The sequence below is a fragment of the Passer domesticus genome, chromosome 28 (assembly GCF_036417665.1).
Source record: "Passer domesticus isolate bPasDom1 chromosome 28, bPasDom1.hap1, whole genome shotgun sequence".
Taxonomy (NCBI): Eukaryota; Metazoa; Chordata; class Aves; order Passeriformes; family Passeridae; genus Passer; species Passer domesticus.
Window position 1 is genome coordinate 5,154,865 of NC_087501.1, and position 7,917 is coordinate 5,162,781.

A 7,917-nucleotide genomic window follows, 5' to 3' on the forward strand; every position below is an offset into this window, starting at 1 on the left:
ACAGTAACAGTCAGTGACATGGACAAAGACTGAAAAAGATTAAACCACACTGTGTTAACATGAATTGACAGTATTTTTAAGAGGAGGATGGGAAAGAATTATCTATTTTGAGAAAGAAATTATAAAAATACTTGAAAAAAGGGAGAAAGGGCACAGGTTGGACCTGATGATATTTGAGGTCTCCTCCAACCTAGTAATTCTGTGAATTCTGTAAATTCTGTGAAAGTGTTTAATTGTATGTGTAATGTACGCAAATGTGCATGTGACACCAGAAATCAGGTGAAGGAGAAACTGCACATTCTTGAAACTCATAGCAGTCCTGCTCTTGGAACTTTCCTGATTCACCCAAAAATAGACTGGGCTTGGAGGAGCACAAGAAGAGAACAACAACACCCATTAAAGTTCTGCATAACCGATTTCTGACAGGCTCTGAAATGTATCGATTGACCCACCACACCCTGATTCAAAAAAGAGTTGAACTGACAATAGCTGAAAACTAAATCCAGTCATTTTGTATTTTTCTTAGTAATACGATTTCTGGAATGGGAAACCTTGAGAGGGGCAGGATTAGGAACTCGCTCCCATGTAATTAAGCTGTAAAAAATCCCTTTTGTCAGGACTGATGGGATGTTCCTTCTAAATCAACCTGCACTAAGATCCTCTACAGCCCATCCCTCCCAGTCCCATCTTGATGGTATCTGATCCCAGATCCCCATTTGCTGCTGGGGCAAAACTTTACATCCTAATTGTTATGCTATCAAACAATTACATTAATTAGTGCTCCTCACCCTCCTATCCCATGTTCCTGGTAGATTTCCACCGATACTTTCAGCCTAATGTGTAGTGAAGTAAAAAAGACAGCTTTGAGACAGAGAACAAGTTCTGTTGTGCACAGATTACATTTGCTGTAGATTTTTCTTTCCCAAACTGTCAGATATCTACAAACTGTTCGTATTAAGGTTTTAATGAATAGTACAGCTCAGCTTTTAAAATGGCTGAGTGATGATTTCAACCAACCTATTTAAGGTGGGATCCCTTTTAAAATGGACCAAAGTTTCTAACAATTTCTAAGAGCAACTTCCTTTCTGTAAGCAAAGAGAACTATGTTTCTTCCAAACTCTTTTCATCAGTAGATATTGATCACTTAACCAAGTCAGCCTTTCAGCTGTGAAAGACCTTTGATTAAAATTTCCCTTGGCAGTGCCTTGGGTTAGATATTTTATCATCATCATGAATACTAAACCCCCATAATGTAAAAAAAGGAAATTAAATGAGGAGCAGTAACCTTATGAAAGCAGTGGAAATTGTGTATTAAATGCTGGTCACACTCTTAGATACTCCTGGCCCGCTTTACATATTGTACAGTCAGTTAAAAGAAAATCTCAGGGTTAAAAAAATTCTATTTAAGTATTCTGAGTAGCACCTATAAATCTTACTGAGTTTGTTAAGAGACTGCAGATTTTCTGCTGTGTTTTTGTGGTAATTGGAATTCTTTCTCTGCCTCAAAAAACTGGGAGTGTTTGAAAAGTGTCAGCTTTCTCCTTGTTTTTAGCAGAAAACTCCCCACCACATGGGTAGAGAGCTGGTATTCCAGACAAATTTCACTGCAAATGAGTCATCTGCAGAGGAGGGAAGCACTGCTCAAGTGTCTTTCTGTAGAAAGAAAATAAAAATCTCTTTCAGGATTCAACAAAAAGGCAGAAGGCAACACTTTATTTAGCAGGGACAGCAGTGATGATCAGAGCTGATATTTAGTGATGAAGCAGCAGTGATGATCAGACATGACAAAGGACAATGGGGTTTTTTGTGTTATAACCAGAAAAACATTGTATCTACTGCAAGTGATCCTGGCCCTGATAAAGTCTATCAGTGGCCAGTTTAACCCTTTTTTATGGTGTTCTTTAATCTGTTTCAGCAAGGAAATCTTTGGAGGACATTCCCACTAATGCCACAGTGGGTTTCTCCAAAACAACACCCAATTTTAAGTTAATGATGCAGAGTTGCAGACATAGTCATTCAGAGAAAATGAAAGAGGAAGAGCAGCAGTGCTAAGACCAGTGGTTTCAAACCCATGAGATTTAATGCTGATTTATACGTCCCCCTGGGCAGCAATAAGAAGCCAACAGCTGACTCAGAGTTTCTTGCTAAGCGGGATTTGAGTGCCTAATTCTCATATCTGTGCATAAAACTTTGTCATAAAAGAAGAGGTCAAGGCATGCACAAGCCAGAATTTCCTATTTAATTCCACTGTAAGGTGAGGTTAAATTAGAATTATGTCTGCAGAATGACTGTGCCTAGGGGCAGGGTATTTTTTAATCCCACTCCTAGCAAAATTACTCTCAGTGGGTTTTCAAGACAGATGGATGGAGAGCTGTGCTGGCAGAACTACATTCCTGAAAGGTTAAACCTGTCAGAATTCAACCTGAAACACAGAGCATTCAATCTGCCATTTATTGAGCTAAATATTTATTGGCCCCTGCAACAGTAACCTGCCCAGGGGGCTCCCAAATTCCTGCAGAAGATGTGGAAGCAGCAACAACCGCGGGAGCAGAAGCTGCTCAGACTGTCATTGGTTCCTCTCCCCATTTCAGCTCCCCGTTTACAATGTCTTGATGACAGGCCAACCACAAACAAGCTGGCTGTTCATCCAGCGTGAAATGATTTTTTGAATTTGTACCCATTATCTGGGGCAGAAAAAAACCCCACTATCCCTGTTTACTGTGCCAGCAAAGAGCTTCCAGTAACATCAGGATGATTGGAAAAGAAAGCTGGGTCTGGCTTTGTTTTGCTAACTCTGTGGATCTGCTTTGCAGCTTCTTCAGGATGTTTGCTGGCCTCATTTTCTTTCAGCTAACTACTTAGGTATCATGGTCTTGCCTAAAGCTTCAGATAAAAGAGTTTAGAACTCGTTAACAACAGACATTGAATTGGATTGTGTCTCCTTTGCTGGAAAACCAGAGGTGCTGCAGGAAAGAACCAGTGGGGTTTTTCTATGCCTTTCAGACCTCAATATTCTTTGAGGCAGCAAAGGATGCAATTCCTGCAGCCACATTCCAGCTGAACACACGACTGGCAGGTACTTCCATGTTTTCCCATACATCCTGAATGGATGAGGTTGGAAGGAACCACTGGTGGTTTGTAGTGCAACCCTCTGCTCCAGATCACATTTCTTAGGTTTGTCACAGGACCATGGCACAAGACAAAGCCTGGGTAATGATGCCACATTGGTACTGTCCACCTCAGATAAAAGAAGTCTTTGGACAAGGAATTGACCTTTCAAAAAAGTTCTTCAATTCTATTCCCTTCTATTTAAATGCTGCTTGCACACAGATGAACTTTTGGTTAATTCTTAGTCCTGATGATGGCAGTTGAATAATTGTCCCCCCTTGGGATGTGTTTGGAGAATTGTCCTTTGAGGTTAAAGCATATCAGTGAAGCAACTATAACCAATTCTGTTTTAGTGGTTATTTTCAATTGTAAAAACCCCTCTTCTTCTACTGATAATTCACTTAATGGCAAGCCATAGGCAAACCCATTAATGCATAATGTAAATTAAAGTAACTCTTTTATTTCCTTTGTTGGAAAAGGTTGATCTAAACATGACATTTTAATCTTATTCAGAACTGTGGATGACTTGATCCTGCAATTAAATTCTCTGACAACCTCATAACCCATGGGTAATCCATCCACCATTGACTTGCTATAGACTGGGAAACACTGCAAAAGGCCAAACGTTTGTGAAATTTCCAGAATCAGAAGGCATTATCAGCATTCAATAACAGAAATCAGGGAATCCCAGAACGGTTGGGGTGTGAAGGGACCTTAAAGCCCATCCAGTGCCACCCTCTGCCATGGGCAGGGACACCTTCCACTGTCCCAGGTTTCTCCAAGTCCCATCCAACCTGGCCTTGGGCACTGCCAGGGATCCAGGGCAGCCACAGCCTCTTCCAGTAGTTCCCCCTGGATGGTTGAGTTGTGGAACATGTTCTTTCCTGAAATGAAGAAACCTAGGTACAGCCTCAGCCCTTCTGCAGCAAAGCAGGAAGGAAGGTAAATTTCATCCCCAGTGCCACATTCTAATTTCCATGTCACGCTGTTCCTCAGGATCCTCTGGGACCTCTCCTGGTGATATGAGAAGATGCCAGAGCCCAGCTGGAGCCATTGATTCCTTTCACTGCTGACAATAATGAGATGGGCAATGCTCGTCCATTATTTATAGGAAGGGCTTTCCCCAGAGCTCCTGTGGGACCAGCAGAAGCTTCCAAGCACTGAATGGCCACACCTCTCCTGTATCCCTGGGCACTGATTAGCACCCACTACACTGGGAACAGCTGCCTGTGCAGGACCTGCAAGGGCTGGTGCCTGATAAGCCAGCAGAGACCAAATGATTCATGCCCTCTGAGCTGCGACAGAACAAACAATGTCACCCACAGAGCCCTGCACCAACAAAAGGGTTTTTTTCAGAGGCAAAGGACATCTGCTGTCAGTAGAGTGGGACAAGATGGAACACATTGTACCCAGGCTGGCTGCAGTGTGTGCTGTTCTCTTTACATCTGGATAAGCTGCCTTTTGTTGACAAATATTCTAAGCCTCTTCCAAGGCTCAGCACTTCATTCTGTGTGGTTTTTCATTCCACATTTCATTCCACACATTTTATTCAACCATTTCATTCTGTGGTTTTCACAGGGGTCCCACAAGCACAAAGTTCTGAAATAAGCAGGGCTCACCCTGGCTCTGAGCATCCTGCAGAGGTGAAGCCCGGAGTGACTCTGCAGGGAGCCAGAAACTCAGAATTTACAATTATTTGAGATGGACTGCCTTTGCATTAGATATTTTAGCAATATGTGATAAGAGCTCCTTGTTCTGGCAAGACTGAAACCTGAAGGAGAAGCCAGATATTAATACAGATCCCCATTATTTTTATTTTATTGTTATATTTTTATAATTATTTTGTATTATTCTCACCCCAGTCTCTGGATGTTTTGCAATAGGAGGAGCTGCACCCTCTTTTTTCTACATTTTGTTCATAATATTGGTAAAAATGAGAAAAAACATTGATTTAACTAAGTCACTTCCATCTGTATCTCTGTACAGCTCCTCAAAGATATGCAATTTAACTTTTCCATCGCTCCCAGGGATAGTACAATGTTTCTTCCTTTCTACAAATTATTTGTCAAGTCTGAATGTAAACACATGAAGATGCTTTAATTATCTTCTCTGAAGCACCCTAGAGCTTGTCCTCTTCCAGAGAGATGGAGGAAGCCCATTTTGAGAACAGTAACAGAACCAACTAATTTACAGTTTACACTTCTGGATCTTTGGGAACTGCAGTGTCCAGAAAATCCAGTGCCTCATACAGAAAATTGGCAGGGAGATTTTCCTTTTTACTTAAAACAAATTGTTGACAAGATGAATACGAAAAAATCTATTAAAGGATTCAAAACTAGTTTGTTATCCCACTTTTACCTCTGCACTTTGGTATGAGGCTAAAAAATTTTCTGACATTGTTTAAGAGTCGTGGCTTAATTGGAGGAAGAGTGAAGTTGAAAATGGAATTATTTATCTGCAGACTTAAATTGGACAATGTGGAGGAATCCTTCAAGTTGCAAAGAGAAAAAAAAATGGAACCAAATCCTGGCCAAAAAAAACCAACAAACTTTTGAGATGGGGAGGGCGATCAGGCAGTAATTCTTTCCAATAGTGTTTGAGGAGGGATGTACTTTTGGCAAATTAACTTCAAGGCATCACAAAAGACAATTACAGGAGCTATTTCTGTGTCCCCCATTTCAAAATCTCCACCACAGCACACAACCCATTGATGTATCTGGGTGATGAAATGCTCTCAAAGTCCACCTCACTGTATTTCCCTGAAGTGCCTGAGTAGAGGCGATGTGAATGCAGTGGATCAAGGCTCTGCTGTGGGGATTGGGAGAGATGAAAGGATGGGCTGGACTTCACTTGAGAGGGCAAGGAAAAAGCTCTTTGACAGATATTTACAACACACTGATGTCTTTTTAGTGGAAAGAGGTTTAAGTAAATATAAATGCACTTCATGATTCTTTAATGCTGCCAGTGTATAGAAAATGTGGAAGAGCGGCAGGAAGAGATTGAGTATATTCAAACAGGGAGAAAAATGAGATAATTCTTTTTTCTCCCTACTCCACCAAACAAAGGTCACTCACCCATTCTGATCCAGTTTCCCATTTTGCTCTTAGACTGCAGCATATTCCTCCTCTGGCCTCCAACCCCTTCTAGGGAGGCCTAATTCGGTTTTTTGCAGTCTGACCCGAAACAAGCCCAAGTTGAAATCTTTTCCCTTTGACTTCAGTAAGTGCTCCATGACATCCTTCAAACCCAGCCCTACTTGCAGTTCTGCTGCACTGATGGAAATTCATAGACTGCAATGGAGTTGGGATAATTATGCTGTTGTAGAATAAGAACTAAATCAAGACATCAGTGATGAAACTGAAAAAATAAACTTTGGTTTCAAAGTCCACTTCAGACAGGGGTTGTGCAAACATTCTCACAAAAAGCAAAGCATGAAGGGAACAAGGAACATAAACTCTCTAGCAGTTGTTCCAGCAGTTTCAGGCACTGGGTCCTGTGATTCCATGAATGACAGAGAGCCAAAAAGATTTATTAATCTCATTTTGAAGTACTTAATTATGTTCAGCTGTGATTTAAAGAAAACATGCTGGCATGTAATTTCTCATGGAGAGAAAAATCTACTTTTTATGTCACTAGCAGGTATTTTATTTTACTTCCCTGAACCCATGTCAGCAGCACGAAGGCATTTCTGATCCTTAGAAATTCCCAGGAGGAGTTAGTGACACAAACAGCGGGAGCCTGGGCAGCAGCAGAAGCAGGAGAGCAGCATGCTCTTCCCACGTTCCATTGGTGGCTCTGATGACAAGTCTTTGGCATCCTGGGACACTCACTGGAGCCAAGAGACCATGGGCAAACTTCACCATTTCTATTTCTGTGATCTGTAGATTTTTTTTTTTTTTAACAATTTCATGCTCCTTTTTCTGATGGAGCAAAGCTTTGTTTTTTTCCTAGTCAGACTTTCCTTTTCTGTTTTCTGGAGCCTGACATGGCTCAGGCAAATCCAAGTGCTTGCAATGTGAGCTCCATTATTTACCATAAAATGCGAGGAAAAGCACATGTGACATCCCCATTCCCATGGCTGTTCTGGCATCAAGAGAACCACAGATAAATTATCAGCCCTCCTGACTGCCTGACAGTAAAGTTCTCAAGAATTACCTTCTCCAATAAATTATTGAAATGTGAATTTTATTTACTATAATCTCAGAATGCCTTGGTATTGCAATATAAAATTTAATAGTATTTCCTTGCACTTTCTGTTCTGTGGATGAGAAACGCTTTGTAAATATAAGAGGACATTTATTTCCAAAGATCTCCATGTGAGGAGTGCAAGGCACCTCTCAGGCTGGAGGGCCCTAGATGCACGTTTCTTTTTCTTCTGTGGCAAATATATTTTCAGATTGCCCTGTGTCTTTGTCTGAAAGACAGGTGTCTGCCAAGGAAGGGGAATGGAAAATGTGACCCCCCCCTTCCCCTGGAATGGAAAATGTGACCCCCCGCTTCCTTCAAAATTACTGTAACTCTGAAATTAAGGGGCTTTCAGGCAAAGACATGGGAAAAGGAATAAGAGTTCTATACTAAAACAGATATGCATAACAAGGCAAACCCCCAACAACGATGGCATTGACAGCGAACAGAGCACACGCCCAGCACCAGCCTCTCCCGGCCGCAGGGGCAGTTCCGGGCACAGCCGCCAGGGGCGCTGGCGGCTCCCGGCCGAGCGGGGCGGCTGCCATGATTCCCCCGCGACTGCGGGGGGCGCTGTGGCGCGAGCTCGGCCGCCTCTCTGCACGTGGGTAATGGTGGGCGAGA